Below are 7119 nucleotides of genomic sequence, written 5' to 3'. Positions count from 1 at the left end.
CGGTAGGCTGTAAGAGCACTGTGCAGAGCGAGTTGTTTCTTAGCTTCCCAAAGAGCTGGAAGCAAGATGCTGTGGGGCCCAACTCGCCATTTGGAAAGAAGCCTGCACGTTGTGCCTTTCAGCTCTAGGGCAAAGTAGCACACCCAGAGCAGATGTCCTACTTCAGCCAGATCAGGCCTGCAAAGAAACTGCGTTTCACAGGCCTTTGGAAGAGCTGTTCCCGGTAGGATGTAAGAGCACTGTGCAGAGCGAGTTGTTTCTCAGCTTCCCAAAGAGCTGGAAGCAAGATGCTGTGGGGCCCAACTCGCCCTTTGGAAAGAAGCCTGCACGTTGTGCCTTTCAGCTCTAGGGCAAAGTAGCACACCCAGAGCAGAAGTCCTACTTCAGCCAGATCAGGCCTGCAAAGAAACTGCATTTCACAGGCCTTTGGAAGACATATTCCCGGTAGGCTGCAAGAGCACTGAGCAGAGCGAGTTGTTTCTTAGCTTCGCAAAGAGCTGGAAGCAAGATGCTGTGGGGCCCAACTCGCCCTTTGGAAAGAAGCCTGCACGTTGTGCCTTTCAGCTCTAGGGCAAAGTAGCACACCCAGAGCAGAAGTCCTACTTCAGCCAGATCAGGCCTGCAAAGAACCTGCATTTCACAGGCCTTTGGAAGAGATGTTCCCGGTAGGCTGTAAGAGCACTGTGCAGAGCGAGTTGTTTCTTAGCTTCCCAAAGAGCTGGAAGCAAGATGCTGTGGGGCCCAACTCGCCCCTTGGAAAGAAGCCTGCACGTTGTGCCTTTCAGCTCTAGGGCAATGTAGCACACCCAGAGCAGAAGTCCTACTTCAGCCAGATCAGGCCTGCAAAGAAACTGCGTTTCACAGGCCTTTGGAAGAGATGTTCCCGGTAGGCTGTAAGAGCACTGTGCAGAGCGAGTTGTTTCTTAGATTCCCAAAGAGCTGGAAGCAAGATGCTGTGGGGCCCAACTCGCCCCTTGGAAAGAAGGCCGCACGTTGTGCCTTTCAGCTCTAGGGCAATGTAGCACACCCAGAGCAGAAGTCCTACTTCAGCCAGATCAGGCCTGCAAAGAAACTGCGTTTCACAGGCCTTTGGAAGAGATGTTCCCACTAGGCTGTAAGAGCACTGTGCAGAGCGAGTTGTTACTTAGCTTCCCAAAGAGCTGGAAGCAAGATGCTGTGGGGCCCAACTCGCCCTTTGGAAAGAAGCCTGCACGTTGTGCCTTTCAGCTCCAGGGCAATGTAGCACACCGAGAGCAGAAGCCCTACTTCAGCCAGATCAGGCCTGCAAAGAAACTGCGTTTCACAGGCCTTTGGAAGAGATGTTCCCGGTAGGCTGTAAGAGCACTGAGCAGAGCGAGTTGTTTCTTAGCTTCCCAAAGAGCTGGAAGCAAGATGCTGTGGGGCCCAACTCGCCCTTTGGAAAGAAGCCTGCACGTTGTGCCTTTCAGCTCTAGGGCAAAGTAGCACACCAAGAGCAGAAGTCCTACTTCAGCCAGATCAGGCCTGCAAAGAAACTGCGTTTCACAGGCCTTTGGAAGAGATGTTCCCGGTAGGCTGTAAGAGCACTGTGCAGAGCGAGTGGTTTCATAGCTTCCCAAAGAGCTGGAAGCAAGATGCTGTGGGGCCCAACTCGCCCCTTTGAAAGAAGCCTGCACGTTGTGCCTTTCAGCTCTAGGGCAATGTAGCACACCCAGAGCAGAAGTCCTACTTCAGCCAGATCAGGCCTGCAAAGAAACTGCGTTTCACAGGCCTTTGGAACATGTGTTCCCACTAGGCTGTAAGAGCACTGTGCAGAGCGAGTTGTTTCTTAGCTTCCCAAAGAGCTGGAAGTAAGATGCTGTGGGGCCCAACTCGCCATTTGCAAAGAAGCCTTCACGTTGTGCCTTTCAGCTCTAGGGCAAAGTAGCAGACCCAGAGCAGAAGTCCAACTTCAGCCAGATCAGGCCTGCAAACAAACTGCGTTTCACAACCCTTGGGAAGAGATGTTCCCACTAGGCTGTAAGAGCACTGTGCAGAGCGAGTTGTTTCTTAGCTACCCAAAGAGCTGGAAGCAAGATGCTGTGGGGCCCAACTCGCCCTTTGGAAAGAAGCCTGCACGTTGTACCTTTCAGCTCTAGGGCAAAGTAGCACACCCAGAGCAGAAGTCCTACTTCAGCCAGATCAGGCCTGCAAAGAAACTGCGTTTCACAGGCCGTTGGAAGAGATGTTCCCGGTAGGCTGTAAGAGCACTGTGCAGAGCGAGTTGTTTCTTAGCTTCCCAAAGAGCTGGAAGCAAGATGCTGTGGGGCCCAACTCGCCCTTTGGAAAGAAGCCTGCACGTTGTGCCTTTCAGCTCTAGGGCAATGTAGCACACCAAGAGCAGAGGTCCAACATCAGCCAGATCAGGCCTGCAAAGGAACTGCGTTTCACAGGCCTTTGGAAGAGATGTTCCCGGTAGGCTGTAAGAGAACTGTGCAGAGCGAGTTGTTTCTTAGCTTCCCAAAGAGCTGGAAGCAAGATGCTGTGGGGCCCAACTCGCCCTTTGGAAAGAAGCCTGCACGTTGTGCCTTTCAGCTCTAGGGCAAAGTAGCACACCCAGAGCAGAAGTCCTACTTCAGCCAGATCAGGCCTGCAAAGAAACTGCGTTTCACAGGCCTCTGGAAGAGATGTTCCCGGTAGGCTGTAAGAGCACTGTGCAGAGCGAGTTGTTTCTTAGCTTCCCAAAGAGCTGGAAGCAAGATGCTGTGGGGCCCAACTCGCCCTTTGGAAAGAAGCCTGCACGTTGTGCCTTTCAGCTCTAGGGCAAAGTAGCACACCCAGAGCAGAAGTCCTACTTCAGCCAGATCAGGCCTTCAAAGAAACTGCGTTTCACAGGCCTTTGGAAGAGATGTTCCCGGTAGGCTGTAAGAGCACTGTGCAGAGCGAGTTGTTTCTTAGCATCCCAAAGAGCTGGAAGCAAGATGCTGTGGGGCCCAACTCGCCCTTTGGAAAGAAGCCTGCACGTTGTGCCTTTCAGCTCTAGGGCAAAGTAGCACACCCAGAGCAGAAGTCCTACTTCAGCCAGATCAGGCCTGCAAAGAAACTGGGTTTCACAGGCCTTTGGAAGAGATGTTCCCGGTAGGCTGTAAGAGCACTGTGCAGAGCGAGTTGTTTCTTAGCTTCCCAAAGAGCTGGAAGCAAGACGCTGTGGGGCCCAACTCGCCCTTTGGAAAGAAGCCTGCACGTTGTGCCTTTCAGCTCTAGGGCAAAGTAGCACACCCAGAGCAGAAGTCCTACTTCAGCCAGATCAGGCCTGCAAAGAAACTGCGTTTCACAGGCCTTTGGAAGAGATGTTCCCGGTAGGCTGTAAGAGCACTGTGCAGAGCGAGTTGTTTCTTAGCTTCCCAAAGAGCTGGAAGCAAGATGCTGTGGGGCCCAACTCGCCCCTTGGAAAGAAGCCTGCACGTTGTGCCTTTCAGCTCTAGGGCAATGTAGCACACCCAGAGCAGAAGTCCTACTTCAGCCAGATCAGGCCTGCAAAGAAACTGCGTTTCACAGGCCTTTGGAAGAGATGTTCCCGGTAGGCTGTAAGAGCACTGTGCAGAGCGAGTTGTTTCTTAGCTTCCCAAAGAGCTGGAAGCAAGATGCTGTGGGGCCCAACTCGCCCTTTGGAAAGAAGCCTGCACGTTGTGCCTTTCAGCTCTAGGGCAAAGTAGCACACCCAGAGCAGAAGTCCTACTTCAGCCAGATCAGGCCTGCAAAGAAACTGCGTTTCACAGGCCTTTGGATGAGATGTTCCCGGTAGGCTGTAAGAGCACTGTGCAGAGCGAGTTGTTTCTTAGCTTCCCAAAGAGCTGGAAGCAAGATGCTGTGGGGCCCAAGTCGCCCTTTGGAAAGAAGCCTGCACGTTGTGCCTTTCAGCTCTAGGGCAAAGTAGCACACCCAGAGCAGAAGTCCTACTTCAGCCAGATCAGGCCTGCAAAGAAACTGCGTTTCACAGGCCTTTGGAAGAGCTGTTCCCGGTAGGCTGTAAGAGCACTGTGCAGAGCGAGTTGTTTCTTAGCTTCCCAAAGAGCTGGAAGCAAGATGCTGTGGGGCCCAACTCGCCCTTTGGAAAGAAGCCTGCACGTTGTGCCTTTCAGCTCTAGGGCAATGTAGCACACCAAGAGCAGAGGTCCAACATCAGCCAGATCAGGCCTGCAAAGAAACTGCGTTTCCCAGGCCTTTGGAAGAGATGTTCCCGGTAGGCTGTAAGAGCACTGTGCAGAGCGAGTTGTTTCTTAGCTTCCCAAAGAGCTGGAAGCAAGATGCTGTGGGGCCCAAGTCGCCCTTTGGAAAGAAGCCTGCACGTTGTGCCTTTCAGCTCTAGGTCAATTTAGCACACCCAGAGCAGAAGTCCTACTTCAGCCAGATCAGGCCTGCAAAGAAACTGCGTTTCACAGGCCTCTGGAACAGATGTTCCCGGTAGGCTATAAGAGCACTGTGTAGAGCGAGTTGTTTCTTAGCTTCCCAAAGAGCTGGAAGCAAGATGCTGTGGGGCCCAACTCGCCCTTTGGAAAGAAGCCTGCACGTTGTGCCTTTCAGCTCTAGGGCAAAGTAGCACACCCAGAGCAGAAGTCCTACTTCAGCCAGATCAGGCCTGCAAAGAAACTGCGTTTCACAGGCCTTTGGAAGAGATGTTCCCGGTAGGCTGTAAGAGCACTGTGCAGAGCGAGTGGTTTCATAGCTTCCCAAAGAGCTGGAAGCAAGATGCTGTGGGGCCCAACTCGCCCCTTTGAAAGAAGCCTGCACGTTGTGCCTTTCAGCTCTAGGGCAATGTAGCACACCCAGAGCAGAAGTCCTACTTCAGCCAGATCAGGCCTGCAAAGAAACTGCGTTTCACAGGCCTTTGGAACATGTGTTCCCACTAGGCTGTAAGAGCACTGTGCAGAGCGAGTTGTTTCTTAGCTTCCCAAAGAGCTGGAAGTAAGATGCTGTGGGGCCCAACTCGCCATTTGCAAAGAAGCCTTCACGTTGTGCCTTTCAGCTCTAGGGCAAAGTAGCAGACCCAGAGCAGAAGTCCAACTTCAGCCAGATCAGGCCTGCAAACAAACTGCGTTTCACAACCCTTGGGAAGAGATGTTCCCGGTAGGCTGTAAGAGCACTGTGCAGAGCGAGTTGTTTCTTAGCTTCCCAAAGAGCTGGAAGCAAGACGCTGTGGGGCCCAACTCGCCCTTTGGAAAGAAGCCTGCACGTTGTGCCTTTCAGCTCTAGGGCAAAGTAGCACACCCAGAGCAGAAGTCCTACTTCAGCCAGATCAGGCCTGCAAAGAAACTGCGTTTCACAGGCCTTTGGAAGAGATGTTCCCGGTAGGCTGTAAGAGCACTGTGCAGAGCGAGTTGTTTCTTAGCTTCCCAAAGAGCTGGAAGCAAGATGCTGTGGGGCCCAACTCGCCCCTTGGAAAGAAGCCTGCACGTTGTGCCTTTCAGCTCTAGGGCAATGTAGCACACCCAGAGCAGAAGTCCTACTTCAGCCAGATCAGGCCTGCAAAGAAACTGCGTTTCACAGGCCTTTGGAAGAGATGTTCCCGGTAGGCTGTAAGAGCACTGTGCAGAGCGAGTTGTTTCTTAGCTTCCCAAAGAGCTGGAAGCAAGATGCTGTGGGGCCCAACTCGCCCTTTGGAAAGAAGCCTGCACGTTGTGCCTTTCAGCTCTAGGGCAAAGTAGCACACCCAGAGCAGAAGTCCTACTTCAGCCAGATCAGGCCTGCAAAGAAACTGCGTTTCACAGGCCTTTGGATGAGATGTTCCCGGTAGGCTGTAAGAGCACTGTGCAGAGCGAGTTGTTTCTTAGCTTCCCAAAGAGCTGGAAGCAAGATGCTGTGGGGCCCAACTCGCCCTTTGGAAAGAAGCCTGCACGTTGTGCCTTTCAGCTCTAGGGCAAAGTAGCACACCCAGAGCAGAAGTCCTACTTCAGCCAGATCAGGCCTGCAAAGAAACTGCGTTTCACAGGCCTTTGGAAGAGCTGTTCCCGGTAGGCTGTAAGAGCACTGTGCAGAGCGAGTTGTTTCTTAGCTTCCCAAAGAGCTGGAAGCAAGATGCTGTGGGGCCCAACTCGCCCTTTGGAAAGAAGCCTGCACGTTGTGCCTTTCAGCTCTAGGGCAATGTAGCACACCAAGAGCAGAGGTCCAACATCAGCCAGATCAGGCCTGCAAAGAAACTGCGTTTCCCAGGCCTTTGGAAGAGATGTTCCCGGTAGGCTGTAAGAGCACTGTGCAGAGCGAGTTGTTTCTTAGCTTCCCAAAGAGCTGGAAGCAAGATGCTGTGGGGCCCAAGTCGCCCTTTGGAAAGAAGCCTGCACGTTGTGCCTTTCAGCTCTAGGTCAATTTAGCACACCCAGAGCAGAAGTCCTACTTCAGCCAGATCAGGCCTGCAAAGAAACTGCGTTTCACAGGCCTCTGGAACAGATGTTCCCGGTAGGCTATAAGAGCACTGTGTAGAGCGAGTTGTTTCTTAGCTTCCCAAAGAGCTGGAAGCAAGATGCTGTGGGGCCCAACTCGCCCTTTGGAAAGAAGCCTGCACGTTGTGCCTTTCAGCTCTAGGGCAAAGTAGCACACCCAGAGCAGAAGTCCTACTTCAGCCAGATCAGGCCTGCAAAGAAACTGCGTTTCACAGGCCTTTGGAAGAGATGTTCCCGGTAGGCTGTAAGAGCACTGTGCAGAGCGAGTGGTTTCATAGCTTCCCAAAGAGCTGGAAGCAAGATGCTGTGGGGCCCAACTCGCCCCTTTGAAAGAAGCCTGCACGTTGTGCCTTTCAGCTCTAGGGCAATGTAGCACACCCAGAGCAGAAGTCCTACTTCAGCCAGATCAGGCCTGCAAAGAAACTGCGTTTCACAGGCCTTTGGAACATGTGTTCCCACTAGGCTGTAAGAGCACTGTGCAGAGCGAGTTGTTTCTTAGCTTCCCAAAGAGCTGGAAGTAAGATGCTGTGGGGCCCAACTCGCCATTTGCAAAGAAGCCTTCACGTTGTGCCTTTCAGCTCTAGGGCAAAGTAGCAGACCCAGAGCAGAAGTCCAACTTCAGCCAGATCAGGCCTGCAAACAAACTGCGTTTCACAACCCTTGGGAAGAGATGTTCCCACTAGGCTGTAAGAGCACTGTGCAGAGCGAGTTGTTTCTTAGCTAC

This window comes from Equus caballus, chromosome 6, assembly GCF_041296265.1.
Source record: "Equus caballus isolate H_3958 breed thoroughbred chromosome 6, TB-T2T, whole genome shotgun sequence".
Lineage (NCBI taxonomy): Eukaryota > Metazoa > Chordata > Mammalia > Perissodactyla > Equidae > Equus > Equus caballus.
The sequence above is the reverse complement of the archived record's forward strand: the minus strand, read 5'-3'. Positions refer to the sequence as shown.